The sequence below is a fragment of the Rousettus aegyptiacus genome, unplaced genomic scaffold (assembly GCF_014176215.1).
Source record: "Rousettus aegyptiacus isolate mRouAeg1 unplaced genomic scaffold, mRouAeg1.p scaffold_m13_p_7, whole genome shotgun sequence".
NCBI classification, from domain to species: domain Eukaryota; kingdom Metazoa; phylum Chordata; class Mammalia; order Chiroptera; family Pteropodidae; genus Rousettus; species Rousettus aegyptiacus.
The window spans coordinates 83,343,890-83,366,878 of record NW_023416310.1 but is presented as its reverse complement, the minus strand read 5'-3'; the positions used below and the strand labels follow the sequence as shown (position 1 = coordinate 83,366,878).

Below are 22,989 nucleotides of genomic sequence, written 5' to 3'. Positions count from 1 at the left end.
CCCATAACATCCCTATTTGTGCCCCTGTTTCACAGATAAGAAAACTAAGGCCCAGAGAGGTTAAATTATTTACCGAAGGACACACAGCAGAGTCCTTATACCTCCAACTTGAGAGCCGAGTCTAGAGCAGAGAGCATTAAAATAGCACATTCTATGATCAGCTGCCCTCCCAATCACACAGCAGAAAAGTGGCTGTTGATAGATCATCAACCGCTGAAGGCTGGTTAGAGCTGAGTCACACAACAGCAGTGGCCTAAAGGAATAGTCCCAGATCTGCCCTGGTTCCTGTCCCACCTGACGTTCTTCTCCCTTCCATCCCTGAGCTGCACCGATAGGTCCAACAAACCCTTCCTTTCACATATCACAGGGCTTAGTAGCTTTGGCTCTGAAGCCAGACTCCCTGGTTTCAAATCCTGACTTTACCACGCACTAGTTACTTCACTGCTCCCAGGCTCAATTTTTCTCATCTGTAGCATAGACGTAATCATGGTACCAACTCTGTAGACTTGTTGAGAGGATTAAAGATGACTGTGCATATTGAGCACATAGCCCAGTGCCTAGTCACAGCATGGGCCCCATGACTGTTCTTGGTCTGACCATTAAGGCAAAAGTAAGCACGCGCCACTCCTGTACTGTGACTTCAGCCCGCAGCCACCTGACCCCCTTCTTCAAATGCCAAGAGAAGCCACTCAGGGCGTGAGGGCTGGGAGGTGTGAATGACTTACACTTCTGGCAGGAAGTTCCAGGCCATCGCACCTGCCAGCCTCACTCAACACTGTCTCTCTTAGAAAATGGGGAATGTGTCACAGTTATGGGGGCCCTTTATTGCACATCAGGGAAGCACTTTGCACAAATATTTGGATCAACTCTTCATGACTCTGGCCCCGGGCCCGCTATGAGTCAGCCTCGCAGTCCGACTCGGCGCCACACTCCTCCAGAGACGGTCCTGAGGCGACCGGCTCCAGCCCTGCCTGCCTCCCACGCCCCTCCCTCTCTGCCTACCTGCTGTCACCAGCCTCCACTCTGACCCCCCCCCCCAGGAACCCAGGATGAAAGACAGAGATGTTGAGTGATGTGAATGACAATTGCCCAGGAGCCACAATGACCTCCGGGATTTGTTAACTGCTATGAAAAGATGCTCCACGTCATTACGGTGACATTATAGGAACTCAGCTGATTGCAGCCAGTCTCAGACTCCCCTTGTGTTCCTAATGGAAGGGAGCACCCCATGTGAAAAAAAAAAATCCATTTTGTGCCTTCCTTCTAAAATTTAGTATAAGAAAAATAACTGGAGCAAAATGTACTGTTCACCGTAGAGAATGAGTAAGATAAGGAAGGGTTTGGGTACAAAGCCAGGCAATTGTGGAATAGAACTTTTTTTTCAGTCAGCCAGACGTTGGAGACAGCAGATACACAGGACCAGTTAAGGAGTGGAGGGTACCGAATCGCTTGGTGAGCAAACGGTCCTCTTTTGTTTCTCTCCTCTCTTTCCGGTTACATCCCTGAGAGTGTGTCTTTAACACCCTCCGACACAAGCTATTCTCCCTTCGTAACAAAGAGAGAGCTGACCCATACCAACAGGCAGCTCAGCACAGCACGCTTGGGTTAGAGTCCCAGCTAAGGCACACACTGACTTTGGGGCAAGTGAATCAACCTCTCTGTGGCTCAGTTTCTTCATCTGCAAAATGGGGATAGTAATAGTCCTCCTGCCACAGAGTTACCCTGGGAGTTGAACTCTGTAGGAAGAGGCTCAGCACAGAGCACTCATCCCATAAGAGCTACCATCTCGCAGCCGACAGAATCTGACTGAACTATAATCGCTTTTCTCTCACTGTGCTTATATATAAGGTTTTCTAGTCTACGTGGGGGACACCGTATCTGTTCTCTATTTTTAATAGCAATATAAAATGTATTTGTAAAAGAGACGTGCTTAAACTTCAGCAGAAAATAGCAATTAACAATAAATCAGATAATATGAGGTTGTGAGAAAATCACTGAACGACTGAATTTTGAGAAGCCTGATCCAATCGAATCGATTCATTGTACAGGTCAAGGCCTGAACCCCAGAGAGGGAAAGTGACTTTCAAAAGGTCACACAGCAAGCTAGCAGCAGAATAGGTCCAGAATCTAGACCCCTAACTGCCAGCCCCATGATTTACCCAAGACAGTATATTCAGGTCACTAAGTTGGTAGTGTCTTAAGGAAGGACAAATTAAAAGGCATCTTTGAAATGAGTGTCCACTCTCCTCGAAGCCCTAGAACTGGTGCTATTATTATGGAAGTCCTCAGCTAATGAACCACTTTGCTTTAAAAAAAAAAAGAAAAGAAAGAAAAGAAAAGAAAAGAAAAGAAAAGAAAAGAAAAGAAAAGAGAAAAGAAAAGAGAAAAGAGAAAAGAAAAGAAAAGAAAAGAAAAGAAAAGAAAAGAAAAGAAAAGAAAAAAGAAAAGAAAAGGAAACTGTCATTTTCAGGGTTTTCAAAAAATTCAGGCAGGACACAAAAACAACTCAGAACTCAGGATACTGTTTTCATTGGATCCTGAGCAAGATATGCCTTTGAATTCCTAATTTTTTTCCTCATAAAAGCATATTCAGGCTGAAGTAGAAAATCCTGTAATAACTTTTTTTATGAAAGCAGACAGGGCAGGCAAGCGGGTATCTGTCTCGTTGGAGAACAAAGGCGGAATGTAAGTGGTCCATCGTGACCGCAGGATAACGAGGTTGCATTGCGTGGAGGAAGATCAGTCCAGTAGCCATTGGAGAGCAGGAAACCAATTGCTCCCCAGGTCCAGTCTGAGCGAGAACTGGCTCCAAAACTGAACAGTGGACTCTCAGCACGATTTATCCTTTCTCTTCTGTAGGCAGGGCCGGGGGCTCTTTTCACTTCCAGCTGTCTTTGTCACTGACTACTTGCAAATGCTCAGAGCCCAGTGAGCAGGTTTCGTTCTACTAGCAGGAGTAAACCAGCTCCACCCACACCCGCTGTAGTGAGCAACGTATCGTACTGGCACTCACCTCCAAAGAGGTCCTTCCTGCCCTTCTGGAAGAGCAAACCCACGTCTTAGAATATGATCTGGAGCAATGAGCAAGAGTTCGAGGTGAAATTACAAGAAGGGATCTTCATGGGAGTACATTATCCAATGAATGCGTCACAAGTTCAGAAGTTCTCATGGAAATGAGAGGCCCAGGCCCTTGAGGGGCTGTGGGGACCTGCAGCATCTGAGCCTCTCTACAGGAGCAGCAACAGCTTGGCTACGGTCATTCGTTGCCTTATAATGTGGGCCCAATATTGCCAGATCTTTCTGGCAATAAAGAGAAACCAGGAAATCATGTAAATTTTTTCTGATTTTTAGATGTCAATTACTGATTTGTGGTGTTTTTTTTTTTTTTTCTCGAAAATTCAGTGTAAGCTCAACACAAGCACCTGAGCAGTAGATCCCGCCTTTGGGTGCCTCTGCTTCGCACCCTCTCCCCAGGCAGTCTCATTCCTTCCTGAAGCCCAGGCACAAAGCGTGAGCAATGGTTCCCCAGGCCACACTCTGGCCTGACCCTCTCCAGTGCTCTAGATCTCTGTGTCGGCTTCGGCTTTTCTCCTGGTCTTGTTGGTGGTGATGATGTTTGGTTTAGACCAATATTTGGGGTGTGGATGGAGGAGGCAATGAAGGAAAGATAGAAGAACCTAGTCAATGGCATCCAACGTGCCTGAAAGGTCGGGATGGTCTCTCCCTGTACCTCTGATGACTGGGGATTTCGGGATGGTCTCTTGTTCTTCCTCGTGGCCTCAACCCTGACCACTGTCTGTGCCTGGTAGACAGTGGGAGCTTAACAAATGTTTGCAACTAGATGACAAAATGAAGGAATGAACCAGAAGACAAGCAGAGTCACTGTGTTGTCCACAGGGAATAATGACCAGGATCTGAAGCAGACAGTACCGACCACTCTGATGGAACAGGGATGGAAAGACTGAAGCCTATGACGTCAGAGGTCAAATTTAGGGAGAACAGAAAGGTAGAGAATTTTAAATCCCATAGCCTGAGTCAAAGATGGGATATATCATTTGGAGACAGAAAGCTTGGATTTGAGTCATTGCTCTGCTAATTAGTAGCCACGAGATTTGGAGCAAGTCATGGAACCCCACTGGGCCTTGGTTTCCACATCTGGAAACTGGGGCCAGTATTATTTAGCTCCTAGCGGTGACTTGGGGATCAAATGAGATAATGGATTTTAAAATGCTCTGTAAACTGAAAAACATCCCAGAAGTCAGAGAGGGGGACAGGAGAGTCAAGTCACGTAGCCGATGATGAGTCAGAAGGACAGCGCAGAGCCAACATGCTTCTTGGGCTGTCTGCATCATTTAACGTGTCAAGACAGTTGTTGGCTTAGCCCTTGGGTTGAGTCATCCTGCTTAACAGGTGCCTGGCCAGCCAGCAGTTTAACTCCCAGCTGATTGGATGACTGAATGGGGCGGAGCTCCTGAACTTGGCCAGTGACTGGTGAAAGCTAAGACAGCAGCCAAAAGAGAAAGCATCTTTCCTCTTCCAGCCCAAGGATGACTGGGTCATCGACGAAACTCATCCTACAGTCTGCCTCCAAGGGCACATATGTAGCAAGTCTTCCAGGGTCTCAGTGGTAATGAAGAAGGCACTCCAACAAACAAGCTCATTCAGGGTATAAATTATGTATGTTCATAACACGCAAGTTTACACAGATCCATTAACAAAAATGACATCTGGCAACCACTTCTATACAATTACCGTAACTGTGGTTTTAAGTAGTGACCGAGGTAATAAAAGAGAGCAGCCATTCTTTAGGCTGCTGAGTACCAATCCCTGACCTCAGCTGATGGACACTAGATAAGTGCTCAAGAACATGAGCTCTGGAGACACAACTGGTTCATCCTAGCTTTGTCACCATGGGCCCCTTGCTTAACCTCTCTGAGTCTTAGTTTCTCCAGCTGTCAAGTGGGAATAATGATAATAGCTGCTTTTGAAAGAGGTTGTTAGGCTCGAAGGAGACGACCTTTGCAAGATGTTAAGTACAGTGCTTCTTTCAGAGAAAGTCCAAAAACCGTAGATAGTATGTCTACTTTTACAGCCACTTTGGAATTCCATCTTAGATCTAGTCCCCTTCTCTCTGGGACCTGGAGGATTCTAGACTGTGAAAGTTGTAAGCACCGATTAATTAAGACTATTGAGGATGAGGGGATTTTTCTCTTGGAGTCAGAGGGTATCTTGAAGGTTCACAGAAGCTCTTTTGAGAGGCAAAGAGGACCCAAAATTAGAAAAATTCTAGGTCCCCCATGAGCTCTTCAATGAATCCATTTTTATCTGATTTTTTATATTGGAGCTCAGTGTGGGATTTTGCTTGATGGAAAGTTTTCACTAGTAATTCAACCTCTTCATTGCATGAAAAGAGAAGCCGAGACCTAGAAAGAAGCAACTTGTCCAAGGAGACCTCGTGAATACAGAACAGACACAAGACTATCTTTTATGTGTCCAAACATTTGCTAAGCTTAATAATAATTGGTCTAAATTATTAATTATTAGATAATTAATATTCCCAATGCAACTGTTCTGTCTTTAATCAGATCAAAGTTACACTCAGTCCAATATGTTCCTTCTCCTTTGAGATACAGGCTGAAAAGACATTATCTCAGGTCCAGAGAGATGGGGAATCTCCTTTAGACGTAAATACCTCATGCCTGTGATCTGCAGTATAATCCAAGAAGCTTTACCTCGTGTTGCTTTGCCGTGGCTTTTATTTTCAAACTGGTGGAAGAGCAAACCAAGCCGAATTAAGAGAGAATGAGGAAATAAGGAGGGAGGGAGAAAAGAGAATGCATAAAACCTCAAATTGAAAGAGTTCTGGATATGTACACATATACGTAGGCACATGCATACACATACACATATAGTGTGTGGCCCCAGGAGCACCGTTCAGTTATCATCGTCCTGCCCTCACGCACATCCTCAGAGCTGACAGCTGCTGAGTATCTGAGCCAAGCCCCGTGCCAAGCACTTTGCATATGTCTCCTCATTTGAATGTCTCAAAAACCGTATATGATGAGTATTCTTATTCCCATTTTACAGATGAGGAAAGAAGTACGGAGATGCTAAGTAAATAGTACAAGATCACAACCAAGGGGCAAAGCCAAACTTGGTCCCATCAGTCTGACTCTAAAGCTCTTGCTCTTAAACACAGTGTACAGTGGACTCATAGACATGCAGCTTATGGAGATTCAGCTAGATGTGTTCCAACAAGCAAAGGAGCAAAACGACCAGAGAGAGAAATAACCCAATAGGGTAGGTGGTTCCAACTGTCTTTCTAACCACTGACCATGGACCCCGAGTGAGTGTGAGATAAAAGATGTGTTCTGATGGTCAGTTCACGGCCACCAGCATTATCACCATTACATAGAGAGAATGACTCTGGACACATTTGTCCATTTCACCTAAATGTAAGTTAGCTATGTCATCTGAGGCTCCAAGAAGCAGCAGTGGTCTGGTCTAATATGGGGAGGAAAATGCCTGTAATTGACTCCTGCTCTCGCCAACAAGGGCAAGTCCTTCTGAGGGATGTTGAAGGGAGACTTCCACCACACCCAGTTTTTCGCCTGCATGCTGACTTTAGAGCCCAATCCCCTTAGAAGTTATGCCTCCTGTTTCTGGACCGATGCAGAAGAGCCAGCTTCTGGTCCTCACCATGCCACCAGCCTAGAGGGAGATGCCTTTTCACTGTCTGCTGGATGACGGGTTGGACTAAGTTGGAGCCAGGTGGTGGGGAAGCCTGGACTTGGTATTTGGATCTGGTCTCTGAAGGCTGCGGGAACCGGGTTAAACCAAGCTGAGCACTGCAAGGGGACTGTCCATACCTGCAGGAGATACCAGGTCTCACACAGGGACTAGAACACGAACACTACCCTACCCGGAACCATGTTGTTTAGCGGTTGGGCCTCTTTCTGGGTCTGTGGGGAACTGAAAGGGGTCAGCTCTTGGCCTGGAGGCACGGCTGCAGCTGGACTGGGGCTCGGACTTGGACCTGAGGAAACAAAGACAGGCTGCCTCTGTCCACCCACATCAGCTCCCCCCGCCCCGCCACCGCGGCAGCCGGCCACTTGGTAACTCATAATCTCGATGACAGACGAGAGGTGGGGAGCCAAGAGAAGGAACGGGATCCTCTCCAGCCAACTGGGGTCTGAGCTGTTGAATCTAGAAGTTTATTTTATTAAAAATAAAAAGTGATAGGGGAAAAAAAGTTAACCAAGGGTGATAATCGAGAGTCCAAGACTGCGCATGGTTGGGCCGCCTGGTGGAAGATGAGGATCTCCTCCAGCGGCCGGTGATTTTGTCTTCATCAAGCCAACAACCAGCCGCACTGGCTTCGTTTCCTTCAAAAGAATTGACCCGTTTTAGTCAAACAAATAGACCAATTGTTTGAATGCCAGGCAACACAGCCTTCGTGTTCTCCTGCGATTCAGCAAAGTTTCTCGTGTAACAGCTTTGCATGCCTGCCCAGGCTGCTGAAACATACAACTTAATCATCTCGGGCCCTGAGCCAAGATGATTGCTGGAGGCGACAAACACAAAGGTCTATGTGCAATGAAGGTCCAAGACCCCGCGGAACTCAGTAGAAAGCAACACTCCTTGGGGACCCAGTGAAGGTTCAATTGTAAATACTGAAAGAACCTAGAAAAAGGCTGTTCTACACCAAACCCCTCTGCAGCGGACACTGCACATTGTAATGTGACAGCGCCTGGCTCCTGTGGTCTGCCCCTTGGAGTGGGTCCCTCTGCCCCTAACCAGACATGCTCTGCAAACCAGCCCACTTAAGGAACCAAACTCTTCTCTGCCTCCAAAGGCTAAGGCAGCTACCCATTGGCTTCTCGTACACTAACTCTCCAGCATAAGGAATTACTTTGTGTGTGTGTGCACGCGCGCGTATGTGTGTGTGTGTGTACACATGCATATATATATATTTGATATTAATATTGTTACATATATCTTGTACCTGTGAACTGAAATACAACCAAAGAAACTTCATCTCCTGTTGCTTTGCTTTTATTCTCAAACTGCTTTCGTAAGTCTTTCCTGCTCTTTCCAGGCTAAGAGTTATCTCTTGTTTCCCTACATCAAGAGAATTCGGAGGATCTTAAAGGAGGTTCTCTTAAAGGTCCATCTTGCCACGCGATGTTTGGCTCCCTGTCCCAGAGCCTAGTGCAGGACTGGCTCACAGTTGGCACTCAGTAAATATTTGGCAACGTAATCGGGAGGTTGGTTAAAAGGCTGACTGGGGCTGCCCTGCTCAAAGGCAGCTTCAGGTCCGAGCTCTGCTTCCTTGACCAGACTAGAGCTACAGGGACTTTCATCATTGTCTAATAAACACACACACAATTGTAAGCTCCCCAAGGACAGGTTGAAATTCCCCACTTCCCAGAGCAGCCCCAGACCCAAGACCTCAAGGGCAAGTGGTTCGTTCAGCTGGGAGGAGTCCCAGGAAGCACCCTTAGGGGGTTAAGGAAGTAAGATGGGAGGGAAGGCAGCCAAGACTGGACGTGTTAACGAACAACTGAGTGGCATTCCCAGTGAGGACCTCTGGGAGGAGGCGGGGAGCACGCCCTAGAGTTGCCCCCACAGAAGGATATTTTCTACCAACTCTCATCTGTGAATCGAAGGCTCCTCCTGCAGGTGTCAGTCCCCACGGGCGGAGCATGCCGCTGCAGCCCAAGGAAGCCCTGAGGCAGAGTCTTAGGTGCCCATGGGAAGCAGCTGGTGGGCCAGGGAAGGGAGAATCCTGAAAGAGAGGAGCAGAGCGTTGACAGCCGCTGTAACAGCCGGGTTCCCCAAGACTGACAGCAGTGCCCGCCGTATAGCTGGTGTTTAATAAATAGCTGGTTTTAATAAATGACTGCAATTATTCTAGTGGTTTATAAAATTATTATTTTTTTTATTTTTTAAAGGAGGACACTTTCTTCAAAGGAAATCTTATAAGAAACGTTTAGAATGTAGACGCGATTAAAGAGGAGGTGCCTGATGGAAAGACCGAAGCCCCGTCGCCTACCCCAGCATAACTGACAGCTCTGAGGAACAGTCAGTGTGCCTCAGAACACAGCCCTGATTTAATTCACCCCCCTCACTTTGCAGACGGGATCACTATGGGGCCGCGTCTCTGGTGACACCGTGAGCTCGTGCCGGAAGCCAACAGCAGCCCAGGAGAGTTGGTCGGTGGCACCACCCTGAGCACTGAATCGGTCTCAGCAGGAGCCTGCCCTGGAAGCACCTGGGAAGGCCTTGCTGAGGACTGGATGCACTTCCCCCATGACTGGCAGGGGAGAGAGAACCATCTGTTGCAAAGTCATGACACCTCGACCATCTCCAAGACTGTTAGTGACTAAGTTTGCCATCGTTCACATCCCATCGCTCCAGAACCAAATGTTAGCAGCCAAGGGAGATGTCAGCACCTTTCATTGTCACCATCACTGAATCTGCTTTACTCAGTTGCCAGAGGACTGTAATCTTGGACGGACAGACTCTACACCCCCTGAGGAACTGGATCCCCTCTTCCCTGGGAAGGTAGGCCAGACACATCTTGATGGGGTGGCCTGGACCAAAAATCCTGAAGAACTTAAAAACACAATTTGTGCTCAAAAGCCAAGTTCTAGTCCACTAAACTGGAGTAAACCCACATCTGGACAGAGAGAAAAAGATTGAGAAGTGGAAGGAAAGATTTCAGAGTTGACTTCCATGAGTCTTGGATTTCCTGTGGCAAAGTTTGGATCCACGCCTGGTGACCTCCTCTGAGTCCAGGTCTCTTGCAGCCAAGACTGAAAACTCCCAGCTCAGTAACTTTTCTTCTGGTCTTGACATCAGTCTGAGAACCAGGTGAGGCAGCCAAGGCCACCTACCACTTTTCCCAATGCAAGAGAGAAATCCTTCTTCCTTAGTCTCCTGGGAGCACCTGAACCTTTCCTCTGTGGACCAAAAAGAGACAAAATAATAATAATAATAATAAGGAATGATTTAGTGTGGACTCCAGTGGATATTCGCTCTCCATCTGTTCTCTAAGAGGAACACTCAGTGGATCAGTCCCACAGATGGAAATCTGAGTCCTACAGAAAGGTAAGTAACTTGCTTAAGATCTCACAGTCCTTGACTAGAACATCCCAAACCGAAGTACCAGTCCTCTTCTAATTCCTGCTCCAGTGCCTTTTTCCTACGTTAATTTTAGGTAAAATCGACGTTTTTTTCCCTTCTTTTCTTCTTTCTTTATTTGTTTTTATTTATTTATTTAATTTTTAGCTCTGTGTCTGGCACATAAACTCACATCAATGAAGGATAAAGGATTGTATGCATGTATGAATGAATCTCCCCCTTGAGGAAAAGCTTGAGACATTTTTTTTTTTAAGCCTTTATTTGTGCCTTCTGAGAGCTTCCGAATGGCGTGAGCATAAGCATGTTAGACAAACCGCGTTCTCAGTAGAAGCCGAGGTTGCTAGCTGGAGGGCGATGCAGTTGAGCGTTCAGAAGTAGAAAGAGAGATGGGGAGCGAGCAGCATTTGGCAGCAGCATCTGAGAAATCCGCAGCTGGGGCACCCCCTCGGAGGGGTTGTGGACCCCTCCCATGACCTGGGCAGAAGTTCACTCAGTGCTGGCTTCACGGCAAGGTTGAAATGATCTCCACTTCCAAAATTATGTAACCCAGTACACCAATTGACTGAAAATTAGACTATCTCTGTTACTGGCCATGGTCACATCCACTCTCTCAAACCACTTAGCCTGATATGATTTGGGCGGCGGGATTTTGATACAAAACAGCCACAGTGATTTCCACCTAAGAGAGAAGTCTCCAGACATCAATCTGTCTCCATCGCGACCTGAACTTGTCTTTCTTTGGCTTTGCCTATTCATCATTAGGACTGGAGGAGCATTGAAGCAAGCAGTAGGCTTCATCTTTGTTTATTTAAATTCGGCTATTTACTAGCTATTCTTTTTCAAATAAAGCAGGCTCACTGTAAACACAATTCTTTTCAGACAACACAGACACTGACAATAATAAATAAATAAAAATCACCCTCCACATCTTTATAAGCATTCTTCCTTTTACTTTTCTAACTCTATCATCCAATATTTTAACCTCATGGTAGTGCTCATTTAATTCTCACAAAATCCCCACAATTTGGCAGTTATTATCCCCATTTTCCAGATTGAAAACCGAGGCTAAGAGAAGTAGTGACCTACCCCGGGCCATGTAGCATATGACAGAGCTGGCTTTCAATTCCACATTTACTTTACTCCAAAGATCAGGCTTAAAAAATATACTCAGTAGTCACTTTCTATACCTCCACTATGTGCCAGCTATTGTCCAAAATGCCTTATATATATTATCTCAGATTTTACAGCAAATTGATAAAGTAGCTTTTATTTGTTCCATGGTTCAGAAATCTAAAGCATAGAGGGGTTAAATGACTTGCCCAGAATCACACAGCCGGTAAAAGGCAGAGCCAGAAAGCAATTCAGGATTTCAGACACCTAAGTCCATGCTCTTAAAGAGGAACAACCTGATACCCTCCATTCTGTCAGCTAAGACCAAGGTATGTGTATATAGAGTCATACTCTGCATACTGTTCTGTAACTTGTATGTTTTTCTCATGGGGAAGGCTAGTGGTTTTTAATCCTTGCCTTTAACCTTTAAATGACATGGCCCAATCCCGATCCCTTAGTCCAACAGTTGACCCCTGCCCCACCTGCTAACCCCCACTCCTCGATCATGTCCACACGCTGACCACTCTTCTCAGCCATCTTGCCCTAGGTCCCTCCTCGACTCTCATATTGGCCTCACCTTCAGGTTGTCATCTTACATCTACCTCTCAAACCCAGTACTGCATGTAGACCCGTGGACCCAGATCTCAGGTTTCAGACGATACCTCGTTCTTGTGATTTGGCCATGTCTGACCACACTGGTGAGCCACCTCGACTCATCCAGCCTGCTCCCCAGTACTTAAGCCCTCGACAGAATTCTCTGCCTTGCAAGCACTTGCCACCTTCCCAAGATTGGCTCTGGCTGAATAAACATATCAGCAACAGAAATTTCATCTGATACCCACCGAATTTCCTGCAGTTGAAAAACAATATCCAAAGTTACCACCTTCACTTAAATAAGAGCATGAAAGTTTTTTGGTAAATATGCACAGATCACATGACCCTGAGGTTGAATTATGTCGTTACTCTGCTTGAGGTGATCTTATCATGTGGCTTTGGGCAAGTCACTTCAGCTCTCTTGTCATCAGTTTTTATGTCTGTCAAACAATAGGTGTAAATTGATGGTCCCAGGCCCTGGCAAACTCCGAAATTCTATTATCCTATGATTAAAGAAATGACAAGCCTGATAGATATTACTCCTATCAGTGTTTTTGTCCAATCATTAACCAAACTAATGAGGCCATTTGTGCAATCCAACTGCAAAGTTCACTGGAGGAAAAGGGGAGGTATCAGGGCAGCTGGACATTCCAGGACATCACTGGGGGCCAAACGTTAAGTTGATGGTAGTGTGCTGGCAACAGAGAAAAGGAAAGAGGGGGATCCTTGCAGAAATGGGGTGCACTTTGGAATGAAGGAGCACTTTTGGTGAGTAGAAAACTGTTATCTGACTGAAACCAAGATGAAATCTACTTTTTGAAAATGTGCTTTTTTTTTTTTTTAAGTTTGGCTCAATCACTTGTTTTTCTCTGTTCCTTATGTAATCTTGTGGGATGCGGCGTCAGAAAGTCATAAATCATTCATGGTGCTGTGGAAAAAAAAATCATTTGTGTAAAGCAGATGCAACTTAAAATGAAATGGGAGAAGTTTTTGCATGAAATCCAAAAAAAAACATAATGCATGGTCCATAACCCATGCTGACCACTAATTCTCACAATTGCTATGTGGCTTGGTTGTTCGTTTCTGGCTTCTTGATGTGCTTTATTTTAAATAGAGACTGAGTTAAGTATATAGCCTGTCACAACTGTACTTCATTTTTCCAAGAGTCTTAGAAAAGAGGCTGTGGTCATGATATTTATGGATACAATTGAAGTTGACACAAGAAAGCCCCCTTTTTGTCCAAAAATCTCTTTTTTCATATGCCCATCACAGCTGTCCATAATTCCATGGGTTAATTAAATTCTCTACGTATATATAAATACTCTGCCCCAAAACCTACGTGCAAAAAAAAAAAAAAAACCACGCAGCCTCCAGCAGAAGTAACCCATAAAGCTAGCTCTCAAATATTAATACCTTAAATAAATTGGTTTAGCTTTATAATTTCTAATGTGGCAGCTAGCTATGATGAGGCTTCTAACAAACAAGAAAATTATGGGTCTTTAAAAATCTCTTTCATATTCATTAACTCATTCGAGCTTCACAGAAGTAGCAAGGACAGGTATGTATTCATTCTTTAATCCATTCCTACCGCAAACTTTATTGACTGTCAACCACTGGGTTAGGGTGCTAAAAGTACAGACAAGATGACATTGCTTGCCCTTGAGCCACTCGCAGTATGTGGGGGAAACTCCTTTTTTGAAAAATAAATTTATTTAAATTAGTTTCAAGTATACAGTCCATTGGTTAGACATCTATAATGTTCATAACTCTTACCAGAGTCGTATGGGAGGGACTACAGTTCATTCGAACTACCGATGGCAGGTGGAGAAACAAGTGGCTGCGGGTGGAAGTTCCATGGGCGTGGATTTCAGCCTGTGCAAGGAAGAGCATCCTAATAGTTAAAGTTCCCCAGTTAGAAAAGTTGGCGAGTCCACATTGCCAGAAGTGTTCTAGAAGGATCTGGAAAACTCACTCTCAGGGTAGCCATAGGAGACATTTCTGGATGGCCTAGGTGGTTAGCCCAGAACATATATACATGTCCTCCCCGTTCTGAGCCTCCAGGTTCCTCAATATTTATCATGATTCATTCATTTATCTGACATTTAGTGACTGGTGCTGACTTCAGGCCCATCTTAGCCGGGTTTAAATTCCACCTCTGCCACTTTCTAGCAGTAAAGTCTGGGCAACTTAGTTTATTCGTATCTCAGTTTCCTCATCTATAAGTTGGGAATAATAATAGTTCATGCTCCTAGAGTTGCTATCAGGATGAAAGGAGGTGATTTACGTAAGGTGCTTTGGAACAGTGTCTGTCAGAAAACACACAGCCAATTAATGCTAGACACTGTTAGCAAAGGCAGTATGTATCAGACCCTGAGCTACATACTATTCACTGAGTTAAGAAGACAGATGAGAACCATACCTTTCTTGATTTTAAAGTCAGCCAGGAATGGGGAGAATATAAAAGATATTACACTAAAAGACACAAAAATACAAGTCCAGCTTCAAGCTATAACAATCGCTACGAAGGGAAAGAGGAGGATGCCATGGTAGCACATGACAGAGGAGAGGGCGGCTCGTTGAGAATGGGGGGTGCAGGGGAGAGTTTTCTGAGACACCGACGTGTAAGCTGAGTTACAGGAGAGATGTATCTCAGCACCAGTGGTTTAAAGAGATACCCCAATGCCCGGCCTTATTTTAAGTCAGCAGAAAAAAAGAAGCCAGCAATCTACGAGGGTGTGAAGTCACCTGTCAATCTGAGTTCCAGTCTGCGCATCAAGCCTCACAATGGGCAGTGTAAGTTTAGACAGACTCTCTTTGCTTTAGCTATTAGTTTCCATTTGATTTTTCTCTTAAATCTATAAACTCATTGGTTTATCCATTCATCCATCTATTCATCCGTTCAGTCGGGGGGGGGGGTGCGTTCAAAGATATGTAGCCCCCAATTTCAGTGAACTCCTGTAAGGGAGGCTGGTATGTGCACAAATTCCTATAAGTAAAGATACATTGTAGGTTTAGAGGGAAATGTTACGAAAGTTCGAAAAAGCTAGAAATTCAACACAGATGAGGGGATGAAGGGAGAATTTTTAGGAAAAGGTGGCGTGTTGAAGCGTACCAGGGAATTCTAAGCGAAGTGAATTTGAAGGAATCAAATCTTACTCAGCATGTGCATTCGAAAATCAATGCATAAAGCCAAAAAAAAAAAAAAAAAGTCATGACGAATGATAGTCAGAAGTACCCTTGAAAATCCCTTCAGCAGGGACCATGTTGGAAAATGACATAATATCTCTCAAGAAATCCAATACAGCCAGTGTTTCCTCTAGTCTTGAAATCAATGGCTGTTGCTTCAGTTGAGCCTGAGATGAATGTATGAGCCTGACTTGGGTGCCAAGTTGTATGAAGAATATGAATTCTGAAATGCCAAACTCACACACAGCGCAGGTCCATGGGAAAGGAGAGAAGGAGCAGTCTTTGCAATGCATCCCGCATCCTCCAGGGCAGGGTCTCCCCACTCACCATGCAGAAACTGGGCAGAACTGTCCCCAGTGGCCTCACTGCTTGTTCACTCTTGCTCTCAGCCTCTATCAATCTGTCAATCAGCCTTTCTCTTTATTTTTTTTCCAAATAAATAGTTAACTTTGCATACATTGAATATAAATATGATATTCTTGTCTAGTGTAACATGATCAGAGACCTGAGGTGAGCAAAGAGCTGGGCTTTCAGGAGATATCTCAGTGACACAATACAGCTAAAAGTTGGGATCTGCATCCGTTTCCTAAGGGTATCATAACAAACCACCACCATATGGATGGCTTAAAACATCAGAAATGTATTGCCACAGTGCTGGAGGCCAGAAGCCTGAAATCAAGATATCAACAGGACCACACTTCCTCTGGAAGCTCTAGGGGGAATTTCATTCTTTACTTCCAGCTTCTGGTGGCCCCCATATTCCTAGGCTCATGGCAGCATAGCCCCCATCTCTATCTCCCTCTTCCAGTGTCCATCCTCCCTGAGTCTCTGTGTCTCAAAACTCCCTACTCTCTCTTAAGAGGACGTCAGTCATCGAATTTAGGGTTCACTCTAAATCCAAGATGATCACATTTCGTGATCCTTAACTTAACATTTTCAAAGAACTTGTTTCTAAATAAGGTTATCTGCACAGGTCCCTGGGATTAGAACTTTGGGGGTCACCATTCAACTTAACTATTCAACTCGCCACGAGGTTGGGGGTCACCATTCGACTCATCACGAAGTTCAAGAAAGAGTAATAGAAATGAGTTGAAGCTCTATTTCAACAGGCTTTAAATGCCAGTTTCAGACATCTCTGAGGGTCTCGTTCTTTGCAGAGTTGTGATGCTGGCAACTTTGATGTTCACTGCAGTTTAAACACCTTGTGCTGTAAGGCCTTCTCCTCTGCCTCACTGCTACCATCTGACACCCCGAACTCCCCTCCCTACTTTAGATACTCATCAGAACCCCTGCAGCACAATAAGCCTTGACATAATTTACCATCTGCTTTTTCATGTCCTAATCAAAATTCCCATCTCATATCCCATCCTCTACAGGAGCAATGGTTAATCAACTAAAATAATCTTTATTAAGGCACTGGCTTGTCAACGTTGTTAAGACCTGTACACGTACCCCTTAAAGTGGGATCATGTTAATACTGGCTCCCCACTGTAGAGACACAGCTTCTGCCAGAGACACTACCTGGAGCTGATGGAAAGGAGAGAAATGCCCCCAGCCAGCCCTTTCTTCTGATCCCTGGATCTCCCACCATTGGCCAAACCCAGCTAGAAGCCAGCTGACACAGGAACCTGGGAACGGCAACCTGAAAGATCAGCTTCCAGCAACAGAAAAAAGGAAAGGCATGGATCTGAGGACCAGGAGCAGCACATGTTATTATCCCCAGTTTACAGAGCAGGACATGAAGCTCAGATGTGGTTATTGATTGCCCAGAGTCACATAGCCAGTATTAGTGTGGACTTTGAATCCAGGTCCGAATCTGAGTCTGAGGCCTGAGTTCTTGCTATGCTCTGCCCTCACTACCAGCGCAGACATTTCAGGGGCTTCATCCAGCTGCCTTGGTCAGGGAGACAGCTTGGAGTTCTGAGAGGCTGTTTCATGGTTATCACATCAGCAAGAGGACCTCCTCTGGGTCTGAGATTTGGACTTTGTGAAGGACACAGAGATGCCCTGCTGAGCCCTCCTCTCAAAGAAGAACTCACCGTGCCCACTGCCATGAGCGCTGTGAGCTCTAGCAGGGCTGTCTCGGCAGCAGAGGTCCACCTCATCCAAGACCGTGCCCTTCCCTGGTAGCCCAATAATTGATAAAGACTCAGTCTTTTTGGCTCACTGCTAGGCAACATGAATGAGCAGGGCAGTTTGACTTCTCCCACTGCCCTATCCTGCATCCTGTCCTTTCCAAGGGTGTCGATCCCTGTCACCAAACCCTGTCTCTGCACCTGCATCTAGAGAACCCAACCAATGACAGACTCTTTATTAATGTCCTCGTCTTGGCCCATAACCCCTCTACATGCACATACTAGTTGATGACGGGTCAACGTTCATGCAGTGGAAGCAACAGGGCTGGTGTCATCTGCTTTCCTCTTAGGCAGTGCGCAGATTTCTGAATCTGCCTTCCCTGAGACTTTTCTGGCTAATTTCGCCTGAGAAGCAAGTGAAGGTACTAACAGATGGCGAGGCATTTGATCGTTTTCTTGATGACCATCCTTTGCTGGTCCCCCCAGAATAAATAAATCACCAGAAAGGATCTGATCGGAAAGTCCATGGAAACACAACCACCGGCTCTTTAACCTCCCCCCTGTTTCCTACACAGAGGCCGGAAATGTCTTCTGAACCACTTCCTGTCTCAGTAGTGGGGACCAAAACAGACACCAACATTACTCAATACTTCTGGAATCTTGGGGTCTACCTAAAGTGGCCAAGGTCGGGCTCTGCCTGTCTGCAGAATGCCCCTTCCGAAGAGCCCAGAATGCTTGGAGAAGTGCTCAACTTCACTGAGTGCTGACTGCCTGCCCCCTCAGCCATAATACAGGTCTGGAGCTTAAAGGGGTTTCTGACAGCCATCATTCCACCTCTCTGCCCTTGAAGAAGGACCCCTCTCTCTGACCAGATTTTTTTTAATTGAAAGAAATTTCCTTTAAAAAAAAAATGTAAAATTTAAAAAATTTTTAAAAAATTTAAAAATAATAAAAATTAAAAATAAATAAGTGAATGAAAGATGATAATAAGAAACAAAAAAGAAATTTCCTATTTCCTCGGTTATCCAATCAGATGGCAGTGAGCTACAGAAGCCCCGTGGGACTGGAACTGGCCTCCCCCACATACTCTTTTCTTCTCTGCCAACGAATCCTGCCCTTAACCTTCTTAGGTGTCAGTACGGCACCTATTATTCATGGATTCATTGACATTTCTTCTCAATCCCTAAAGCTGGTGCTGACTCACCCTCTCTTTTCATCAAGAGACAGCAGTGGGCTGTACACGGCACCTTGCATGAAGTTCCTGTTAGCTCTTCTCTGAGGCCTTTCAGCAAAGGCACTCTGAAAACTTTCTAATTTGATGACCTGGAGGCAAACATGGATATTTCTAATTTTACAGCCCATGGACTTAAATTAAGGCAAACTACCTGGGCCATGCAGGGACCAGAATTCTAAACTTGCCCTTGGGGAACAAAGTCCCCAGGTCCATGGAAACTGAGTTTAGCAAAGATCTTCCCTAGTTGAACTTACCCGCCCGTCAAAATGCTCCTAGCACGGAAGGGGAATGATACTTCAGGGAACGCCTCTTTCTACAGTGCCCTCAGATTTTCCAAGGGGTGTTTTTATTTTGACGAAAAGAGCTGAGTGCTTATTGGGCTAAATGGGACTGAGGAGGTTTGCTCCCAGACAGAACTTGTGTCTCCATGGCACCGATGAAGGCATATTGGATGGCCCTTTCCTAGGAGGTTGCATGCAACTTCCTAGCCTCACGGCTGTTTGGTGGAATATCTTCTCCTCCCCCCCCCCCCCGATTTTAGAGCCTGAACCATAGTGATGCTTGGATTATGGTAATGGGACTTAATGAAGGAAGTCACAGTGACCCTTTTAGTAAAATCACATACAGGGCCTATATGAAGAGAAGTTTTAGGCTTGTTGTCCTGCTGACATTCTACCTTCATGGACTGGCCATTCCACAGTTACATCCTTTGTCCTCTCTTCTCCCATCCTCTATCTCCCATTTCTGTTTCACCGAAGCCAACACCCACTCAACAGCAACATCTGAAAGTAGTCACTGACAGCCTACACTTGAGATCAAGCCCAGGAAGAGATGAACTCTGGGACTAAGGCCAGGTCACAGATGTGTGCCCTCTGGACCATACGTAGTGCTCAGGAGTGTTGGTTTGGCCCATATGGTATCTTTATTTAAAATTTAAAAGCACACATAAAATTGAGAGGTTCCACATAAAAAAAAATGTACAGCTTTCTGACTGCTCTTTCAAAATAAAAACATCTAGCCATGGCCGGCTAGCACTCCTTCACGGCCACCACCAGTGAGTGCTGAGTAGGCAGCACTAGCCCCTTACAAGGAGCATGCTCTCCAAAATGCTTCTCTTACACCAGGCCAATTTCACCTTTCTGCGTCACTGCCCTGGCCCCTGCAGGCATCCAGGTTTGAATCCCTTGGGTTAAGGGAGGTAAGGGAAAAAAGAGAGAGAAGGTCAAATGAGGATGTATTCGTTTGAGTGCTTCAGGATGCAAGTAACAGAGTATCTGACTAAACGTTGCTTAAACAATAAGGACTTTTAATAATTTAACAAAAAATCTACAAGTTGGCTATTGGATGCAGAGTTAAATGAGTGGCTCAATAATTTCAGGGCTCTGGATCCACTTCTCTGCAGTGTTCTTGGCTTTCTCCTCATGGTGGCAAGATGGCTGCCACATCTCCAAGCACCATATCCTCATCCAATGACATACAAAAGAAAGAAAAGAGAGACCAGAGTTTCTCCTCCATATCTGTCTCTTCTCAAAGAGTAAAAATATTCCCAGAAGATTTCGGAGTCCCATAACCTAAAACTGGACCACAAGGCTACCCCTGAACCAAACTGGCAAATGAGATGGAATTGCCACGTTTGAGTACGACCAAACATCGTTCATTCCTGGATCTAGCGAAGGGGTCCACCTTAGCACTCTGCTGCGCATACAATTTAGCTAAAAAGGAAAATGGGGAGAGTGGTAGGGGTTTGTAACACCTAACACTATGCAGGGCATCCCACGATTCTACTGTAACGGCCCCACGCCAACTGGGAAGCTAGGGAAGAACTGCATTGTAGCTGAGCAGAATGAGCCACCATGCTGTCTATAGCAGTTGTAAGGCCAGAATACATAGTAAGAGACCATCGTCCCTTCTTCTGGACTCTGTATCCCCAGCTGGCAGGAAAATCATTTTGTTACGAAATCGACCACCCCTCACTAACACCATTAGTCACCTGGTGCTTGTGTTTCAGGAATTCGCTGGCCATAGAATGGCAGGTTCTCATCCTGACCTAGTCCCTGAATTTACTCTCTGGGTTTTCTGCACCCTAAGGGGTGTATTAAAACGGGCCACCCTTGGGAGTGGGCTTGGGACTCAGTCCCACAGCTGGAGGGCAGTTCATTGGGTTAAAACTCTTTCCCAAAGAGACTGATGATGTGGCTTTTGGAATGGGACTCTCGGGTCATAAATCAGGGCTTGTTGCCTGGTGCCTTGTCACCTCATCTTTGATCACTCAGTCCCAAGCAGCCTCAGAGACACATGCTCTGGGAAACAGCCAACAAAGCTTTAGCTCCTGGTTCGATTTGTTCTTCCTGATTGTAAAGCACTTCACTAAGATGGAAGGACTAAGCAACACTTGTGGCCTTAGAAGGTCCTGGGTCTGGCAGGCAGACCTTGTCAAAGCCTCTCTCTCCCACTGCACCAGATCGAAATGTCATGGAGGAGCCTGGTCGAGGAGAATCTATCACGCCCTCTGTGAGCCGGGCACCCAATCCATGTGCAACAGCACACCAGTTGGCAAATTTCATAAACTGAGAAGTAAAATAATGATGACAATATTCTGTCCATGTCATGCTCTCCAGCCGTCTTTTAAACATGTTGAAATCTCTTATCGGATCCACCTGATGACCCTGAACAGACACTAAGACAGAGGTCACAAGAACAATTCTGTCAGCATAGCCACCATTTTGTTGACTGCCTACTGCATGCCATGCACTGCTCAGCACTTTACATCCATCATCTCATGTAAGGCTCTCAACAGCCCTACGAGACAGGGACTGTTACCTACCCCATCTTATACATGAGAACCCAAAGCTCAGAAAGATGGTACAACTTGCCCAAGGCTACACAACCAGCAAGCAACAGAGCTGGGTTTCAGGTTCAAGTCTGTCTGGTTCCAAAGCCTGGGCTTTTAATGACCACTACAGTACTTCTCAGTCTAGGAAGTGGTGCTTATATAACGGTAACTAGAGTGACTACTCTTTATCTCGAGGATAAGGATGGGTGTTATTATTAAGGTGACTTTCTTCTACTTCCTGATTCTTCTTTCTCTCCTCAGACTCACTTCCTGCTCACCTATGCCCTCTGACCTCCCACAGGAATAACTTAAAACTCAAGTGCTGAATTTGAATAGGATAGATACTGTTCTATATCCTAGAAGAACAGGTTCAAGGAGCTTTGTATTGGTCCCATCAGGACTCCAGGAATGAACTAGGCCCAAGAACCAGAGGCAGAAACTGACAGGCAGGACCAAAGAACAGGGCAGCCTCAGGCAACCCTCACATGTTGGGGAGGTCAGGACCAGCAGTCCTAGAATGACCCACTTGAATCAACAGAGTTCGAAGACAAGAAGTGGCTGTTACCTAAGCCATGTTTAGGGCCTGGAGCTAAGATGATGGTTAAGGGTCAAGAAGATGAGTGTATGAGGGCAGAACATAGGGTCTGCAGATGGGATCCAGTCCAAGGGTCTCCCTCAGCTCATTACAGAAACTACAGGTGCACATATGTGCCAACTGAGAGTAGTGGGAGCTGAAGGGAGAACCAGTGCTCAGAACAGGACTCCAGGCCAAGCAAGAGTGCTTGGCAATGAAGGGCCAGTAGAACAAACAGCCTCAAGCAGTCTTGGGTCTCTATCTCCTACCAGGTGCTATCCGATCAATTATTTTAACTGAAGTGTTATTGGCTGATAATAACTTTACATCCATTCCTCCCAGGGGGCACATATCACAGTGAAGCAACTAACACACTTGTGCCATATCTAATCCTTAGCACAGTCACCAACACATAAGAGGTATCAGTGAGTCCTCATTTTATAGATGGTCGAAGGGAAGCTTGGGGAGATTAGGTGACCTGCTCGAGGTCTAATAGAGGAAAAGGCAGAATTAGAGCCTCTGTCTTTCCAGCTCTCTGGAGCATGTTCTTTCCTCTCTAGCATGCATGATTCCCAAGAGATGTAACTGGGGTCTTCATACGCTGGGAGACAGAGCATGTACCCAGGTGTAACTGTCTTCTGGGCACTTCTTCTGTACCAGGCAGTGTGCTGGGTGCTAGAGGCGTGACCGTAGATGAGACACAAAGTATGCACTCAAAGAACTCCCTGCCCCACCCCCACCAGGGTTCGCTGGTTTCTCTCAAATTCCAGCAAAGAACCAGTTGCTTCTTCCTTCCCTGGCCCTCGCAAGGCAGGCGGGGTCCAGTGCCATTCCCTTCATGCCGCTGGCTGTGCTCATTACAGAAACGACACTGTTGACAGAGGCAGGACCATTGGGCCAGTAGATTACGCTATATCATTTTGAATCTAAACTGCATCCTCTGTGATCAGTGGCCTCTGCTGGCCCAGAGAGGTTTTTGTTTGTTTGGAGCTGGGAAGATTTGCTGGGATTAGCATTGAGTTTGCCAGTGCACTGGGGACAGGGGCCCAGCAGCTGTGGTAGACCAGCTGGGAGGTAGTCAGCTCAACTCCTCCCTGTGGCCTGCAGTCCTGGAGTGACACAGAGCTTCTCTGGGTTTCTGCAGCAACAGGCGCCTGCCTCTAAGACAGCATGATGGTGGGAATGACATCTCTCGGTTATCTTATCACTCTCCATCACTGAAGCTCCTTAGGAATGA

General features: G+C 45.8%; 1 protein-coding gene across 2 annotated transcripts in view; it reads left to right on the top strand.

Annotated features, from left to right (window-relative positions):
* The window catches only part of ADRA1B (adrenoceptor alpha 1B), a 456,726-nt gene that overhangs the window by 340,769 nt on the left and 92,968 nt on the right, over positions 1-22,989 (top strand). Inside the window, exon 11 of one of the 2 annotated variants that reach the window (XM_016167049.2) lies at positions 8,955-10,113. The gene's annotated coding sequence lies outside the window, so the exon portion shown is untranslated. Of the gene's footprint in view, positions 1-8,954; positions 12,619-22,989 lie in introns of both variants that reach the window. The other variant, XM_036224615.1, reaches the window with a different exon arrangement.